The sequence below is a fragment of the Drosophila serrata genome, unplaced genomic scaffold (assembly GCF_035046125.1).
Source record: "Drosophila serrata isolate PLE 108 unplaced genomic scaffold, ASM3504612v1 contig_376, whole genome shotgun sequence".
NCBI classification, from domain to species: domain Eukaryota; kingdom Metazoa; phylum Arthropoda; class Insecta; order Diptera; family Drosophilidae; genus Drosophila; species Drosophila serrata.
Window position 1 is genome coordinate 2,354,846 of NW_028257274.1, and position 19,195 is coordinate 2,374,040.

Here is a 19,195-nt window from a genome sequence, read left to right on the forward strand (position 1 = left end):
TGCGGCTGTTGTGTTGGCTTTGCGCAGATAAGAGAATTGTCCTGTCAACCGGAATGATATATGCGCCAGCGCATTCAAATTGGGCTAACAGACGAACCAGCGAAGAACGAACCGGCGGACTGGCCGTGCGATTGAGGATTTTCATCCTGCCTCCTGCCGTCTCCGTCTCCTCATTGCCATTTCCATCTGCAGGATGTGTTTTTCTCGCACATCAGCGTGCGTTTCCTATGGAATCCTGATGATAGCCCCATCCTCTTCTGGCCGAATGGCTTCTTATATGCGCTATGGGTATCCTTTCTTCTTTTTTTTTACTTCTTTTGGCTGCTGTTTTATATTTCCAGGACTTGCGTTTTTTTCCAACCGGGTTTGTCGAGTTGAAAAATTGGTGTGAAAATTCAAAAGGAGCTGCGAGTGTGTGAGTTATGCGAGTGTGTGTGTGCGAGTGGGGTGTTGCGAAATTACTTCGTGTGTAAAATTATGCGAATTGCGTATGGCGCAAAAAAAAAGCGAGGAAAAAGAAAGAAAAGTGGGGAAAAAGCTCACCAAAAAAGGAGCACCAAAAAAAAAGGTGAGCGAATATTCATGCACGTAGCCTGTGGAAAACGGGTCTGTGGAAATGGGTGGGAAAATGGGGTTGAGATGCGGGCATCCTGGCATCTCACTTTTATTGCATTTCAACACTTGAGTATGCGCGCATGCAGAATTTCTCATAATAAATGTAATAAATAAAAATGTAACCTGAAATGTGACAGTTTCGTTTGAAGCAAGGATGCGTGGGTGCTTGGGGGGAGTGCTGGGAAATATATAAATCCGTGACACCAGTATAAAAAAAATGAAAAGAAAACAGGTGAACCCAAGTGCCTCTCAGCCGCATAAGTTATTAACCAGCCAAGGGGATTCTACTCTGCGTGAGTGTTTTAAATATTGCACAGGACTCAAAATTAACTGAGAATAACTGACAGTGCGGAGATGGTCTAGATTTGTGTCCTTTTCTTTTTATTGCGCCAGCAAGGAGGAGTTGAAGGATGACATCATTGAAATTAAGCTGAGGCGCTTTTCCTAGCCTCGATTTGAGTGATGTCAGCCTCGGGCTACACATTTTCCTTAAATTCCCTCAATTATCGTCTATTGCTCGGGCATCCATCCTGTTTTCCTCTTACTACTAACTTGGCCTTTGCTTTCAAATTTGTCAAAGTACGCAGTAAAACCACATACCAACCTCTCACAAATCAGACAAACAACCGACTTGAAATGAAGAGAATTCATAAAAACGAATTTGTGATGTTCTAAGTTGGATTATTAGAGTCTTAAATATTAAAAGTTATTTAAGAAATTATATTCAAATTTAGAAAAGATTTCAGGGAACAGGTTTCTGCGAAACGTTCCGATGTCCTTGCTAATCTAAGGCAACAGTAACACCACCTTGAAGTGAACTTCTCCTAGTAAAGTGCCTCAATTGTATGTTTTATCAGCTTTGTTAAAGATTAATTTAATTCCTTTTATTAATAAGTTAAAAAATATCCATTTCTTTTATTTGTTATATAGCAATTTCTTCAAAAATCCTCTCCGTTATCCAACCGTTTAATCCCATTCTAAAGAGTATCTCAAGTCAATGATATATCCCAATTGTTTCATGCAAAATCAGCACAAAATTTTCAACGCCACAAAGAGCAGCGTCATCAGTTACAACTTCACAAGGACAACAAGGACGAGACGGGAATATCAGGATTCGATGAAGAGCCACGACCACGCGAGCATTTTGGGGGGGACAATGAAATAATTGACGCCATTGATGCCAATGCCAAAGTGAAGCTCAAACACCAAAAGCCGGCAGCCAGAAATCTGAAATCTGAAACAGGCTTCGGCATAGAAGGGGGGAAGTTTGCCATATTCCGGATGGACCGCATACAACATTCTTTGGGAATTGAGCTCATTATGGCATCGGCCAGCATCACGAGTATGCCACGCCAGGACCACGCCTCCATTAGTGTTAAAGCCATGGCCCACGGCCAGGTTTACGCCCCAGCTCCGCCCTCTTGAACGCCCCACGAACAAGAGTGCAGGACTCTGGCTTTCCATGGAGGCGTGGGCAGGATCAAAAGGAGTGGTGGCTGGCTGACTATTAGTCCTACGGCGGCCTAACGATTTCAAATTGCGTCAAAGATGAGATACTATAGTGAAAGCAAAATGTGGGTATTCTAGGTTGTTAAAATATCAGAAGGATAAGGTACCATAGATGCCTTTTAAATAGAAAATGTATAAAAGATAGAATACATCATTAAATAATGTTAGAAAATATAAATACACTCCTAGACAATAAGTTATATTTTTACAAATTTAATAAAGGAAAAGAAATGGAAGTTCATAGACCTTCAGAAGCCTAAGCTTATCCTTTACATACTTTACCAAAAAAAAAGTATTTGTATCTCTTTTATTTTATAGAATCTCCTAACTATTTCTATACACAGAAAACTCTTTCAATATTCTCCAAGAACTAGGTATTAATACGTTCAAATCCGTGTGCGTATCGGTGGGTCCTTTTGATTCCTGTTTTCTGTTCTGGGCCAGCAAAATGAGCGCCCAAAAGTGCCTCGCTCTTCTTAGGCGGGAGATTGATGCCCGGCCAGCAAGTGCCATGATGACTGCCAGGCTACCTACCACTCCTGCTGCTCCCTAGCCAATGCCGAGGAGAATTTCTGGTCCTGCTCTATCGAGCGTTGCGAGGATAAACCCCACATTGCCATTGCCATTGCCATTGCCACCACCCGTTCGAGGCGAGGCTGCTCTTTGGGGCGTTCAGGCTGAATAAATGGGTGTAAAGGGCAAACAAAATGATTAATTGCCCTGAGCTTTGATCGCCTGCATGCACAGCACAGCAGCAGGAGCAGGAGCAGGAGCAGGAGCCGGAGCCGGAGCAGTATCCGTATCAGCAACAACAACAGGAGTCGTGGAAGGATGTGCCCAACAAAGGGTGCAAAAGGATGTTGATGTACATAGTTGTATACTAGGCAAGGATATGAGGACAGGGGCCCGGTTCAGCTCAGCTCCGTTCAGTTCAGTTCAGTCTTCTGGCGTTATAACAGAACGACTTTGCTTCCGTTTGAATAAACAAACACGGAAATGTAACCCTTGCTCGTACAGCGACAGCAAATGGAAACAGGAATGGGAACAGAAACAGAAACAGGAGTCGGAGCAGGAACAGGAGCAGGAGATGGGCCCAAAACTAATGCTGACCAAATGGCCAGCGGCTAGCTTGAAAACTCCTCCCACTCAGAGAGTGTGCACTGGAAGAAAATACAGCTCAGATTTGTGTCTACGATTTGCTAAGGATTTATAAATATTTATGGGACATTTTGGTTATGTTGAAACTTTCAAAATTCAACTTAATACTGTTCCAGGATAACATTACATAGATAAAAAATAGGAAAAATACTGACTACAAAAAGGGACTTAGGAGACCCCCAGAGAGAGATTTTTCAGTTATCTTTATAAATATCAATAGACACATACATTTCCAAGCAATTTTAAATAAATACAGCAGATAATAAATATATATTTAATAGAGAATTTGACAAAGACTAAGACTTAGATTTAGACTACTAGTAAGAAAATGTATATACTTCTTAATATCATTTGAGAATTAATAAGCAAAATATAGAATTTTAAAAGAAATCAAGTAAGACAAATTAACAATGAAACGTTTAGGAATTTTCCTATAGATTATATAGTAAAAGTATATTGTTTTTAAGAAATAAATCATAAAACACCCATAAAATCTTGTCCCAATATTCCCAGCTAATATTATGCAACTGCAATTATTATTCCATTTAATTTTTCATCGTGTTCTTGGGAGATAGCTAGGCAAAGTATCACTCAACAACAAAAGCGCATCGCAGCGCGTTTTATCCTTCGAAATCCTCTAATGAGAAGGGTTGAAAATGGCTGCGGTCGCCGCTCACTGTTGCCGCTGCCTTTTGGCTTCAGCTTTTGCCTTGCTTTCGCTTTGGTTTGCTGCTGATAACGTGGCCAGCAGCGTTGGTCAGCAGCGGTGGCAGGATAAAAGGATAATGCGGGTCTGTCCAACGCCCCTTCCCCCTCCTTTTTTTCAGCCTCTTTCTTTCCCCCTGTGTGTGTGTGTAATGTAGCATGGCAGGACTCTCTTGGCCGCTGCTTAGTATTTGTTTTAAAATTACATAAAAATTGCTGTGCGCTGGAAAAAAAAAAATGGAAAGAAAAAAAGGGACTCCTTGTTGGCAATATGAAAAGCACATTTTAGTGCCATAATTTCGCAGGACATCGTAAACTACTTAGAGCTAGGCCTAGGCGAACAAAATTTAATGAAAAACGTTCGCCCAGTCATAAACATTAAGAAATTTTAGCCCCACCTCCCGAAACCCAGGACGAAAAATCCTTAAGGAGGAAGGGGGAGAACTGAAGCCGGGGGGCGTGGCTGGGCTTGAACCGACGATAAGCAAACAAATCGCTGAGAAAAATACGCAATTTAAATGCATAACACACACAGGACATGCCTAATGCCAATAATAGAAAAGGAAATCCCGTCACAAATCCTTCGAGCGTTCCCTGGGCATGCGAAAAAAATTATGTGGCCTACGTTATGGGGCAGGCACGCCAACAAAACACAGACATACACACATACACATATACTCCTCATGCAGTGCCAAGGATACACACAGATACATATGTGGAAAAGACGTTGGAAAATATAGAAAGTAATCTTGCGAGGCAAAAAAGGACGTGGCCAACCACCTTTGGCGACATTTTGTTGCAGATTAAGTTCTATTCGCACATGGCTGACTTGAAATACGATACATGCACACAGAGAAAAATGATGCATGAATGGAAAATTTCCATAATAATATTATCAAGTCAAGGGGATGTTAAAGAAACAAATATAGTTAGTATAAATCTTATATTTCTGAGGTTAAGCAATGTAAAACAAAAGTGATTGCGTGAGCTGTTCATAATTTCTTTTAAAATATATTATTACTACTACCAGACCTGATTATTCTTGTGGTTTTAATGTGATCAACTGTGTTTATGAAGTTATATCAATAAAATTCACTTATAAAATTGGTAAATTTTAATAATTTATCATTTAAAATATAGAGTTATTAAGGGAATTCATTAAAAACTCTTGTAGGATCTAGTATCAATGTGACCAGACCATGCTGAATTCAAGATTTCAAGGTAACCAGGTGTATTTTATATATATTTATGATGACAATTCTATATATTATAATACTCTATATATATTTTATCAGTGCACCCACACACACTTTTCCCCGGCAAGCAAGGTGTGTGCGAGTGTGTGTATGGGTGCCTCAAAGTAATTGGGACATCCTGCGAGCATATAAAGTGGATATAAAGTAGCAAGAGGAAGCAGCAGAAGGAGCAGGAGCAAGGAGCAGCCCTAAGGCACAAACATCGCACCGGCTCTCTGGCATTTTTATGCGTTCGAATGTCGTCGTGCCTCATCCGCTTTTCCCCTGGATTTCCTCCCCCCCATGTCCCATGGCTGTCGGTTTGCCGGGGAATTATAACAATTTTCATGCTACTTTTCTCTCTTATTTTTTTTTATTTTATTTGTTGTCGCGCCCGAGCTTATGATTTCTGAAATATGACATACGAAATGGGGGATTCGGATGTGTTATGATGGAGGATGGAGTATATAGAGCAGCCTTCGCTGAAATATATTAATAAATTCTTATGCCTCATATTGGATATGTCGCAAAGTTTTGGCTATAACTCAGTTATTGTTTCTGGACTTGTTTCACAAAAAAGAAAGAAAGGAAATTCAAACAACTTTTGATTGCTTTTTGCTACGAAGTTAACCTTAACCTTGTTTATGGGAAATTACTTTTTACACATTTTAAATTCTTTTACAAAAATATATAAAATAATTCTTACAATATTTTTAGTTTAAATCAAAGTTTTTAGAATATATCTCTGCTGAAAAACTCCCTTTAAAATCTGTTGCTTTTCTAATTTGATCCCTCTTAATTCCCTGTCGCATTGTTTGCACTTGAAACTGAAACTCCACATTCACTTCCACTTCCACTCCAACCGGCACTCGTCAACCATCTATATCTCTAGGATTTAGTGTCAGCCATTGTTGCGGCATCGACATTGTGGCCAGCAGCCGCAGGACATGGGGAAACAGGACACAATCGGCTAACAATCCAGCAATCCGGCGACACTGCAAGTTGCAAGGTAAATATAATGCAATAGATGGAATTTTTATCAAATATAAAAGGGACGACATGCTGGATGAATCCTGGAACCTGGATCCCGGATCCCGGGAATCGGGAATCCCAGATCGTTGGACTGGCAGGCAGGCCAGAAGCCATTTGTCAAATGCGTGGAAACATTGGTCGGCGGAGGCGGGCGAAGCCGGCGGAAAAGCGGAAAATGCGCGACGCTGAGCCGCAGATAAAACCGTTTCGGAAAAGCACAAAACAAACATCAAACGGGCAAACAAAAAGCGGGCATGAATATAAAATGCGACACACACACAGGCGAAGAACAAAAGGATGCGTGGCCATATTTTTCACGCATCGCTCAATGGAGATAGAGAGAGAGAGAGAGAGAGCGAGTGTGTGTGTGTGTGTGTGTGTGTGCGGGAGCGGGCATATCCTTGCGCCATAATGGGATTATGGCCGATTAATGCATTGACATGTAACGATTTTCGATTGAATTTATCGTTTTTCGGCGGCTCGAGCCATTTTATTCATTTACGCCCACACGTACGCTTTTTGCAATGATATTTGCACGCACGTATACAAACATTCCCCTCATCATCCTCGTCCTCGTCCTTTTTCCCTGCTCCTTAAATGTCTATGTGTGTGAGTGTGTGTGTTTGTCGCTGCGGGTGTTAGAAAACAAAAGCGAAATGAACAACAGGACAACGACAGGACAACACGGCACAATATGCAAAACAAAACCATCATCAAATGTTGTCGCTAGTTTTTATTTTTGTTTTTTTTTGTGCAAAGTTGGTAGGAGTAGGCGAGTCCTTTGTGAATCCTGAGAGGGTTGTAGTAACTTTACTTTGAGTTTTGAATGTTAATTAGCATCAGGTTTGCTTATAGTCATTTTTTAGGCTAAGAAATTGAATATTAGAACTGTTTTTAATAAAAATATAATATCATTTGAATAGAAATCCTTGCCTTCTTTTTAGTTTCTTAATCTCTTACGATTTATTAAAGAATACTCCCCTCTTATACCATCTGTAAACATTATAAATTAAACAGAACTATCAATTATCCACTTGACTTTGGCAGAGTATCCTGCCGTGTCCTGGTCCCCTGCTCATCTTCCCCGCGTAAAGTGTAGTGTCCTTCCTGCAATTGTTGTTACTGGTATTGCAACTGCTATTACCATTGTTGTTGTTGTTGCTGGTGGCAGTGGGCTGCCAAGTGCATTGTTGTTCGCGCTTTTTTTAGACAATTAAAACTAACAATGCACTCTCTCTCTGGCCAGTAGAACAAAGGAGCACGGAAAAAAGGACCAGAAAAAGGAGGACCAGGGGGCACTGTGTGCCGACTGTGATTAACACATGTAAAGCGTGGCAGTTGGCGAAAAACCAGCGGGGAGGATGGTGCCAAAAAAGGATATGGCCAGCACATGGGACTGTGTCCGGGCTTGACTTTATCAATTGAGCATCATAAGCCTCGGTGGTGGAAGTTTTCCCTTCACCGTTGCCTGTGGGTTGCTCATGGTGGTGGTTCCTGGTTTCTTGTATCCTGAACGCTATAGTATTCCTGTATTCCTGTATTCTCAAATCCTCAATCCAGGATACTGCTTCATTTTCGCTGCAACTGTCGCCAGTGGCGTCGATTAAGTCGTAATTAGATTTAAGGATATGGCACCAGCGGCCCAGCGAGATGATGAATTTCTCTGCAGGCCCTGGTTGTTACACAGAGAGAAATATTAAAGGGGAAGTGTTCAAGAAGATGGTTGTAAAAATAAATATAGTTAAGATTTGTGAATTATACAAAATGTTAAAAGATGTCTAGAAAATGATCTATACTTTTTTCTTAAAGCAAAAATTTATAAGAGTTCACAATGAATTTCCCAAGTGAATTTAGCTTTTAATTAACGACTTTCCTTCTCTCTAAGTTAGATATAGGGGAATATCTAATATATATTTATAATAATGTAATAAAACTGTTTTTCCTAGTGCACTTCCTGCTGCTGTTTTGGCGTTTCGCACCCCAAGGTCCCGCAGGATATGGGAACGGTCAAATGAGCAGTCGCTAGTTGGCAATCGGCAGCCGGGCGGCTTATGGCATGTTGTGCGACGTTATCAGCGGGAGCAGCAGCGGAATCAGGACCAGAAGGAACAGCAGCAGGAGCAGGAGCAGGAGCAGGAGTAGCCACCCCCCTGCGTGTGTGTTAATCAGCGTAATGGTCCCATTCCCCGCCCCCGTCCCGAGCTCACATGCGGAGCCAGCTGCTGGTGGTCCCGTCTCCGTGCTCCGTGTAAGCTGGCCACGATTTCAGCGACTCCTTCGAGTCCTGCGACTCCTGTGACTCTGGCTCAACTTGCGCATTATTAGCAGCAGCCGGGGCATCCTTTTGTGTCCTTGCTGCTGCCGCTGCTGCTGGTGGGCACTATTAGTGCGTCCTTCGCTCGCTGGCTGTGTCTGTCTGTCACTGGATTTATTGCAATCATTAATCTTCTTTGCTGGACCTCACCCCCTTTAATACTTTGCCACCCCCTGCACTGCACTTTCACCCCATCCCCCACCCCCCACCCGCCTTAAGGACCTCCCTCCCTCTGAACCCTCTCTCTTGCCGCCATGTGAGTGCGAGATTTTATTAAATTTTTGTTGCTCCTGCTTTGATTTTATTAATTTGGCCTTTGGTACGTGGAATGGCAAGTAAAGTAACTATTTTATGCACTGAGGGAAAAAGTCTGTTTAAGAGGGGTGATTTTATATTAATTAAATATTAAATGAGACTTATGTAAAGCTCTAATATGAAACTATCTTGAGTAGAATGTTTAGAGATTTGATTGTATGTTTTAAGCTACTATTTATTACTTGGTCTTCAACCTTTTACTTAAATATTTAAAAAGTAACTTCAATTACATTTAAATAAGATTAAAAACCTCCTAAATAATTGTTAATTGAATTCTCTACTATAAACACAATAAATTTGAAATATTTTCTCATAGTGCCAAGAGTCAGGTTTCTTAGTCTGATTGACGTCTGCCAGAGACTCGCAACATTGCTCAGTTCTTGGTTTATAATTGCTCCTCACTTGAGGGTATGTGGCACAGGGGGTTGGGAAAATGGAGGGGGGGTGGATGGAGTGTGGAGGGGTCTGGTCATTAATCATGGCGATGTTGCAGCAACCGAAAGCATCGTTCGGGGGGTTTTGCTTCTAATGCAAACTGCAGTTGCCCGCCGGCGACTTTAATTGCTTTTAGGGAGTTTTCCCCAACTCCTTTTCCTTTTCCCATTCCCTGTTTGCCTTTTCCCTCCCCTTGGGAGAAAATAGGAAAAGCCCTGAGCCGCAGCTTTGGCAGCCATTTTAAGCATTTTTTTTAAACAAATTAAATGCATTTTTGGTGTTTTGTTTATGGGTTTTCTTTTTTTGACTGCTCAATTTAATAAAATACTCTTGTGACACATCTCTTTGGCAGGACACAGACATATGTGTTAATATTTTTACTTTAATAATTATTCAAGAAAACTTAGATTAGAAGTAAAAATCCAGTCTCTATAATTAGTATTAAATTTATATAATTTTTTAGCCTTGTTTTACTATCACTAATGAGACTTAATAATGAATTGGAAACATATGGAATTAACTAATCTGAGGAGGCCGTAAAAAACACTATACTTCTCATTGAATATTAAATATTTGTAAATATTCAAGTGATAGATAATACTTAAAATATTACTTTAATGATAATTTATAATATTTTGCATTGTTTAAAATTAAAATATTCCATTTCTATATATCTTTATAAAGGCATTCTAGCTGAAACCCCATTTGATTACTATTAAATCTTAATTTTGGCCTCCTGAACACATTGATTAGTTTGCTTTTTAATAAAATTGTTTATTTATTGTAGAAATGGAAGTCCATTATCCAAATTTTTAGGCCATAATGCGGTTTTGGCTTTAATTCTCACCTCAGACCTCGGAAAGCTGCGATAAGGTTCTGCCACCCGCAGAGCTCCTGGGCCAGGTTTGATTTCGCGATTTGCGATTCGCGGGCGGGTTTAAAGTGGGTTTAACCCATGACAGCCAGCGGGTGAGACCGCAGTTATTTATTTATTTACATCTGCGTGTAAACTGTAAACTGTGTTTTTTTCCCCTTGGTTGTTTTTCCTCTTTTTTTTGTGCGGATGCCAAACGTATTTCCAATTGGTTTGTGATTACAAAAGCGTATCGGGCGAGTCATGATGTGTGCAAACATTAAATGGCGTCACTCCCACTTTTCGGGGCGGAGGGATGCCATACGCACACGGATGCGGATATATGACGCGTATCTGTATCTGCGAGATACATTCCGAAATAAATACAAACAATGCGAGCGCATTACACGCACTTCGCTGTGTGTGTGTTGGTGTGTGCGCCAAATGTGCGTGTAATTGCAAATTCAATGAATTGTTTACATTTCTTTGCGCTTGTTTGGCATCAGAACCGAGTCCCACACCCCCTAACCCGCCGCCCCCCCTTTGTTGGCCATGTTCCCTTGTTCACTTGAATTTCTCAGTGCCCAGTGCTCAGTGCACTGTGCACGGTGTTTTTTTTCCTCTTGTTATTTTTTTGCTTTCATTTCATTTATAATTCGTGTGCAAAATTAAATTAAAGCCAACTGACAGGCAGCCCCTCCTCCTCCGCCTCCGCCTCCCCCCCCTTTTATTGCGTTTTAGCTGGCAATCATTTCCATTAGCCACGGCACAAGGCAGCAGCAGCAGGCAGTGAAAATTTCACATAATTCACAACTGGAAAATTGCTGTCAGCCAACAGTACCAACCCCCCTGCTCCTCATCACGCATGCATCAAAGTGCAACAATAGCAACAATTGCAGCAGCAGCAGCAACAACAACAACAATGGCAATCAAGACGGCGCCCAACAAAAGGCTAATTGCAATTTGACTGCGTTTACTCGAACAAAACTTTTGGGTTCTCCCCACCACCAAACTAAGCCAACTCAACCGACCAACCAACGAGCCAACCTAGCAAAACCCATCGAAATACCAAATACGTGGAGCCGTTGCGCTTTCAAATTGCTTTTTTGCCATGAATAATTTAACTTTTTTGACTTTCGATTTAGAGAAAAACACGAGAAGCCAAAATAAAAAATAAAAAAAAAAACGAGGAGAACGCAAGCAACGGCAACTGAAATTCCTCTGACATTGACAGGACGAAACGCAATTTCTGGTCCCGTCCTGTAAAAATTCCAAGGCAACTTAAATGCACAGAAAGAAATATTATGATTCATAAATATTAAAGCAAAATAAAGGAGAACACTTTAATGAAAAAAGTGAAAAAAAACAGATTAGTATAACCTATTTTATTTCCTAGAAAATATAAATCTATCGGGGTTTGAAACCCTTTTAAGATCTTTTTAAAATTATTTTTAAACATTTTACAAAATAATACAAACATTTGCTCTTAGTTTAAGTATTAGTTCTTAGTATTTTATACTTTTTTTTAAGAATTTTAATAACCTTAGTTATTTCTAAAGCACTCTATTAGTAATACCTTTAAGGATTCGACATAATTATACCCTTGAAAGATAGAATTTTAGTCAGAAGCTTGAAACTATGTGAAAGAATCATTTCCGACCCCATAAATCACATATATTCTTGATCAGCATTAACAGGCGAATCGATCTAGACATCTCAGGCAGGAAAAAAAATTCAAACTGTTTTTCAGCATTTTTAAGTCCAAATTTTATTATCAAAAATTGCCAAAATTTGACATTTTTTAGAATGATAAACCGATTATGCAGATTTATTAACCTAATAAAAACTGACATAGGACAGCTTTCCGAATTGAAATTGATGCATTTTTGGATTTCCTGCGAGGGAGTACAAAATTTGCCTCCTCGAAAGTAGCTTCCTTCCTGGTTTTAAATAGGATGTACGGGGATTATTTGGAGAGATATTTATGCTTTTAATAAATTCACTTTTAGTGTCCATTTTCAATACAATTTTTAATTAAAGAAATCATATTTTCAATGCGATATTGAGCGCTTTCCTATCCATAGGCAGATGAGGAAAACAAAAAATGATCTTTTTACATTTTCTGTGTATTATAATTTTATTCCGAAGCTTAAAAATCAATGAAGCAGTCATTTCCGACACTATAAACCATATATATTCTTGATCAGCATTATCAGACGATTCATTCTGGCTATGTCAGAGAGAAAAAAAATATTACCAATTTTTTAAACATTTTTTAAGTAATTTTCTTTTATCAAAAAATTGACAAAATGTGAAATTTTTTTAAATTTTAAATGGAATATGCAGATTTATAAATCTTATAATAACTAACATACGACAGCTTTCCATATTAAAATTAATTGATTTTTGGCTTAGTTATGAGATTTTTAAACTTGGATTTGTCGAAAAAATCGTCATATTAATATATTTATTCTAGGGATATTTATTCGCTTTTCGATTAGATCCTACAATTAAATTGCAAGCTGCAAGTTTAAGCTCTGGACTTCCCAAAATAGTTTCAATTTTCTTTTAAAAATATGTATTAGTTAAGATAAAAGATAAGATGAAGAGGCCCCTTTACCCGCTCTGAAATAAAGGTGAAAATTCGGTGTGAAATCTTTTAACTTATACAAACAACTTTAAGGGTTTCTTTATATATATATCCTTCACTTAACAAATTTTACCTCAGTGTAAAATTGAAAATCGTTTTTCCTCTGCTTATGTTTTTGCCGCTAGTGGGAAAATATTTTTCCTTTTGCGTTCCTAATAAGTAAATTGGCGCAATTTGCCACACGCGCCAAATTAAAAGGGAAGCCTGGGAAATAACCAGCTGCAGTGCAAGGCAATTCTCTATATATACATATATATGGAACTCGGAGAGACAGGACTAAAGGACTATGACTAGAGCACTGCAGAACTGGACTAAAGGAGAGGGGACAGGATCCCTGGGGTCACCAGGGGCAGCGAACCCTTCGCTGCTGCGATTCATTCATCATTCATCATATTAAGTGTTTTATTACACCCAGACCCTCCCTGTGTGTCTCCTGAAGGAAGGATCAAATCCCATTACGGTAATTAAATCACATCCATGTGAAAATTACATAATTACAACTCGCACACGCAGCGAGAATACTTATCCACTCATAGTTCATATGCACAAGTCCATAAACGTATTAAAAATAATTTACTTAATGTCAGTTAAGAATTTTTGAAGCCCCCGAAAATGTAATTCAACACTTTGTCAATTAGTGTTTGCCGCCTCTTCTCCTGGCTTTCCCAAAAGTTCCCCAACTTTTTCCCCCGAATTTAAGCAAACTTTTCGAGTGGCAAAACAATCCAGCAAAAAAAGGGTGACTGATCCATGAGGATCTGAGTTTTGGTCAACCCCTCGAATATTTTGCACACACACTCGAGTCGCACACGACTGGCTGGCACTCCCCAAAGGATTTCGACCACATTAACATTGGTAATTAGAAAAGGGGGAATACAGGCCCGAGTTATACTGGGCCTTTTGGCTTTGGTTTGTTCTGCTTGGAGACTCATTACAAGCAAAAACATTTATCAAAATAAACTTTGTGGGGATTGGATTGGTTCGAGGTCACGTGTCTATGTGTTATGGATTACGGTTTTTTTGTTTTTATGGTTAAATAAAAGTTATTTAGTTTCTTGTTATTATTTTGAAGATTTTCTAATTAATTTTGGGTGTTTATAAATATCTTTAGGGGCTTTAGTTGTGGCTGTAAAAAAGGTTAAATAATAATGTTCTTATAGACAATAAATAGTTAATATGTATGGTCTAAGAAAAATGTAATAATATAAATGTATAAATGTGTAAATAAATGTAATAAATATGCTGTAATTCAGAAGATTATAAAAGAATCGTGTTTCTTGTCAAACTACATTAATAATCCCTACTAATTGACCACTGATCGATTAATTTGGCGGCAACTTGCTCAAGTATAAGCAGAGTTAAACAATTAACTAAATAAATGGACCCTGGAATAGTAAAATAATAATTTTAGTTAAATGTTTGCTACCCAGTAAAGCAAGCACTTTAAAAAATATATATTATCAAACAATTTAAAAAGTTTATATAACCATTTTGGGAAGAAAACCATTTAAATTAAATCTAAAAGGGGTCAAAACTAGCTCAATATCGCAGGCCAAGAAACAAAATTTTTGCATTACAGGTAAAAAGGTATCAAAATACAGTCAATATATTAAATAAATAAATATCTCACTCACCAATTTATTAATTTTCGCATCTTTCTTCTTCTTTGACTTTATCTTTTGTTGAATTGGTAATTAATTAATTAAATTATTAAACAGAACATTTAGTTCTGAGCACTCGCGATATTTTGTCTCTTTCCATCCTTTTCTTTTGTTATTTAAGGCACTTTTTCAGCTCACATAATTAAAAACACTTTTCACTAAAAAATACTTCTTTTAATCACAGTAGACTTTTGTATTAATTAAACAACTAAAAAAAATTAAAAAAAAATATATTACTTTGTGATTGAAATCAGAACATTTTATGTATTGCTTAAACACTCAAACAAAAAAAAGAAAAAATTATATATTAAATACTTGCATTTGCGTTAAAAACACTAAATAGCAAGACTTAAAATTCAAATCACAGAACACTCAAAAAAATATATAAAAAAAAATTCAAGAAATGGAAAGGAATGGAAAGGAACTGTGAAATTAACGCGCGAACAACAACACCGGTGATCTCTGGCAGGTTTTATTAGCATTGTACTTTTACTTTCGCATAGTCAATACACGCACCTTCTATCTATATTTCTTGGTTTCAATCGCTTTCAAACTCAAACCGCTAGAAAAACAGTTATTTTGCAGCGTCTTTGCCGAGGTTGCATGCCACGCACCAGATAATGCATGGGCTCCAATACACACATACATACACATCGGCGGCTGTGCTGCCTCATATTGTCCGCGGGAGTCTCAGTTTTTTTACTGAAGTTTTAGTGGCTGAAATTCAATATTCACTTGATAATTAAATTAAATAATGCCTAAATATTATATTACGTACCTACATTTGTAGTTATTTAATAATGTTCACTTCGTTATTTGCACAATTTAAGCGTTGTTTATTCTGCTTCCCCCTCCCACAACTCAAATTGGAGGGAAAAAACGCGCGCACTTCGCATTTTCATAAGTTCTTTAATATTTCACTTGATTCAAGCTTGATTAAGTGTTCACACAGTAAAATGCACAAAGTTCAAATGATTAAACTGTTTTGTAGGTGTTATTTAGCTTTGTTCTAGCGCTTAAAATTTTTTTCAGCAGCAGCACAACTCAACTCAACTCAAGTTTTGGCAATTATGATCTGCTCTTCTTTTCCTCATCTTCACCCACTCTCTGGGTAAAGCGCTGCATCGCTCTCCCGCTCCCGAAAATCCATCATTACCATGTCAAACGATTTCAACTGCTCATAGGAGGAGGAGGAAAAAAGTGAAAAATTAAGTTGCGCTGCTGTTAAAAAACGTTTAACTACGGAAAAAATGTGTAATAATACCAACAAAATAGTTAATTCAACTAATCTAAGTGCCCTTTATGTGGGAACAATCAAGTTAGCAGTGAAAACATGGATTTTCCTACATAAAACTAAAATTAATTGCCGTGCCCCTTTTCAATTGGAGTTCTGGCGGCGTTAAAAAGGAATTGAGAAAGTGCCAAAGTGAACGGGTGTCTAGCCAAACATAAATATGATGAAAAAGACATAATCAAAGTATTTGGCGAGTTTAAATTGTGTTAAAGCTTGTAAAACAACAACAAGAACAATTGGGACACCTGCGGACAATGCAAGTCGGCAGCAGCCGCCGCCTGTACGTGTAATTCCAATTCGATGTGTTAAGCCAACATTGTGCTAGTGTTAGTGTCAAATGCCGTATGCAAGTTGGGAATAAGAAGTGCCGATGAGAGCGAGAGAGTGACAGCGTAAGCAGATCAAATTTGGCAAAGTGAAGTGAGCTGCGGCTGAGAAACTTTTTAAGTGCGAGGAAAAAGCTTAACCTACCAAGCGAATTAATAAGCTCAATTAACTGCCTTATGTGCGGGGACACTTAATTAGGCATTTATTAAGTGAAATATTAAGAAATTTAAGTGAATTTAAAGTAAGCTCTGCTTTTTCCTTAATTAGAACAGTGAGAGCGGGAGACGGAATGTGAAAAAATCATAAATTGTTCCAATGCCAAAGTGAAAATAACAAAAAACTCTGAAAATACGTAAATGATAAAAAGTAGAAGACATTTTTTAAACATTTAAATTGTGAATATCAAATAAAACCCGCTAAAATGCAACAACAACAACAACAACAGAGACTCCCGCGAAAAAGGGAAGGCAGCAACAGCAGCCGCCGAAATGTATGTACATATGTATGTATGTATGGATGTGTGTTGGTGCCTATGCTTGGCAAGCGATCTCGCCGAAGAAGAAGTGCAAAATAACTGTTTTTCCTGCCGTTGGAGTTTGAAAGCGGTTGAAATCAAGAAATATAGAAAAGAAGTGCGTGTATTGACTAAGCGAAAATAAAAGTACAATGCAGCGCTTTTTTATACATTTTCATTAAATATATATTAATATATATATATTTATATATAATATTATTTATATACATGAATGCCAAATTTTATATATTTTCCGATTTCCCTTTAATATTTTAGCATTGGGTTTTAACATGCAACATTTTTTAAATAATTGAAAGTGTTTAAAAATATATACATACATATATTTATATTGTGTATGCAGATGAACCCATAAAATATTCCTTAATCGTTAAGGGCTTTTCTTAAAGCTTTAATTGGCCCACAAAAAAAATTTCGCAATTATGATCTGCTCTTCTTTTCCTCATCTTCGCCCACTCTCTGGGTAAAGCGCTGCATCGCTCTCCCGCTCCCGAAAAATCCGTCATTACCATGTCAAACGATTTCAACTGTCCATAGGAGGAGGAGGAAAAAAGTGAAAAATTAAGTTGCGCTGCTGTTAAAAAACGTTTAACTACGGAAAAAGTGTGTAATAATACCAACAAAATAGTTAATTCAACTAAACTAAGTGCCCTTTATGTGGGAACACTCAAGTTAGCAGTGAAAACATGGATTTTCCTACATAAAACTAAAATTAATTGCCGTGCCTCTTTTCAGTTAATGTTCTGGCGGCGTTAAAAAGGAATTGAGAAAGTGCCAAAGTGAACGGGTGTCTAACCAAACATAAATATGATGAAAAAGACATAATCAAAGTATTTGGTTAGTTTAAATTGTGTTAAAGCTTGTAAAACAACAACAAGAACAATTGGGACACCTGCGGACAATGCAAGTCGGCAGCAGCCTCCGCCTGTACGTGTAATTCCAATTCGAAGTGTTAAGCCAACATTGTGTTAGTGTTAGTGTCAAATGCCGTGTGCAAGTTGGGAATAAGAAGTGCCGATGAGAGCGAGAGAGTGACAGCGTAAGCAGATCAAATTTGGCAAAGTGAAGTGAGCTGCGGCTGAGAAACTTTTTAAGTGCGAGGAAAAAGCTTAACCTCCCAAGCGATTTAATAAGCTCAATTAACTGCCTTATGCACGGGGACAGATAATTAGTTATTTATTAAGTTAAATATAATAATAATAACATAATAACAAAAAACTCTGAAAATACGTAAATGATAAAAAGAAGACATTTCCTAAACATTCAAGTTGTGAATATCAAATTAAACCAACTAAACTGCAACAACAACAATAACAACAACAGAGACTCCCGCGGAAAAGGGAAGGCAACAGCAGCCGCCGCCGACATGTATGTATGTATGTATGGATGTGTGTTGGCGCCTATGCTTGGCAAGCGATCTCGCCGAAGAAGAAGTGCAAAATAACTGTTTTTCCTGCCGTTGGAGTTTGAAAGCGATTGAAACCAAGAACTATAAATAAAAAGTGCGTGTATTGACTAAGCGAAAATAAAAGTACAATGCTGGCTAAATATGCCAGAGACAATTGGTGTTGTAGATCGCGAGTGAAATTCTACAGTTCTTTCCATCCCTTTCCATTTCGGGTTTTTCTTGTTTTTTTTTTGAGTGTTTAATACAAGTGTTCGTTGTTTGCAAATGCAAGATCTAATAAATTTTTTTCTTTTTTTGTTTGAGTGTTTAATTAATACATAAAGTTTTCTGAGTTTTAAATTATAAATGTATAAAAAATTTTTTCTTTTTTTTTTAAGTGTTTAAATAATACAAAAAATGTGTTCCGTGATTAAGAAGAGTAGTGTTCAATACACCAATTGTGAATTAAATGTATACAAATTTTTTTCTTTTTTTTTTAAGTGTATAAATAATACAAAAAATGTGTTCCGTGATTAAGAAGTGTGGTGTTTAACTGGTGTAAAGTGCGAATTAAAAAAAGAGAAAGGATGGAAAGAGACAAAATCCCGTGTTAGGCAAGAACTGAACTAATTTAATTTCCGATTTAAAAAATAAATATCGGAAGTAGAAGACGGCAGAAGCGAAAATGAAGAAATCGGTGAGTGAACGACCTATTTAATTTGTTATATTTTTTATATTGAATGTATTTCGATTTCCTTTAACGCAGTGCGTTTTTATACATTTTCATAGAATATATATTTATATACATATACATCGATTTTTATAGGAAATGGTGAAAAATAAATGGCGAATTTTATATATTCTCCGATTTCCCTTATTATATTTTAGCATTGGGAATTTACATGCAACATTTATTAAATAATTAAAAGTGTTTAAAAGTATATATATTTGAAATTGTGTATGCAGATGAATCCACAAAAAGTCCCTCTGTGGCTAAGGGTTTTTCTTAAAGCTTTAATTGATCCACAAAATATATAAAGATATTGATAAATATTAAATTAAATTTTTTGAGCATTTTATTTTCTATTAAAAAATAGTTAATTATTTGTAGAAAATACTGTACTTTATTCTCGAATTCAAAGTCTGAGTGCAGCAATGAACCAGTCACATTTG

At 37.6% G+C, this 19,195-nt stretch overlaps 1 long non-coding RNA gene across 3 annotated transcripts; it reads left to right on the forward strand.

The window, feature by feature from the left end:
- Positions 1–15,479: 15,479 nt before the first annotated feature.
- Positions 15,480–18,197, forward strand: LOC147642656 (uncharacterized). Of its 3 annotated transcripts, none has more exons than XR_015273191.1 (2): positions 15,480–16,597; positions 16,979–18,197. It is a non-coding gene; the product is annotated as an uncharacterized LOC147642656 (long non-coding RNA). The 3 variants fall into 3 exon arrangements; XR_015273192.1 differs by having other exon boundaries at positions 15,480–16,593; XR_015273193.1 differs by having other exon boundaries at positions 15,480–16,593; positions 17,105–18,197.
- Positions 18,198–19,195: the final 998 nt, after the last annotated feature.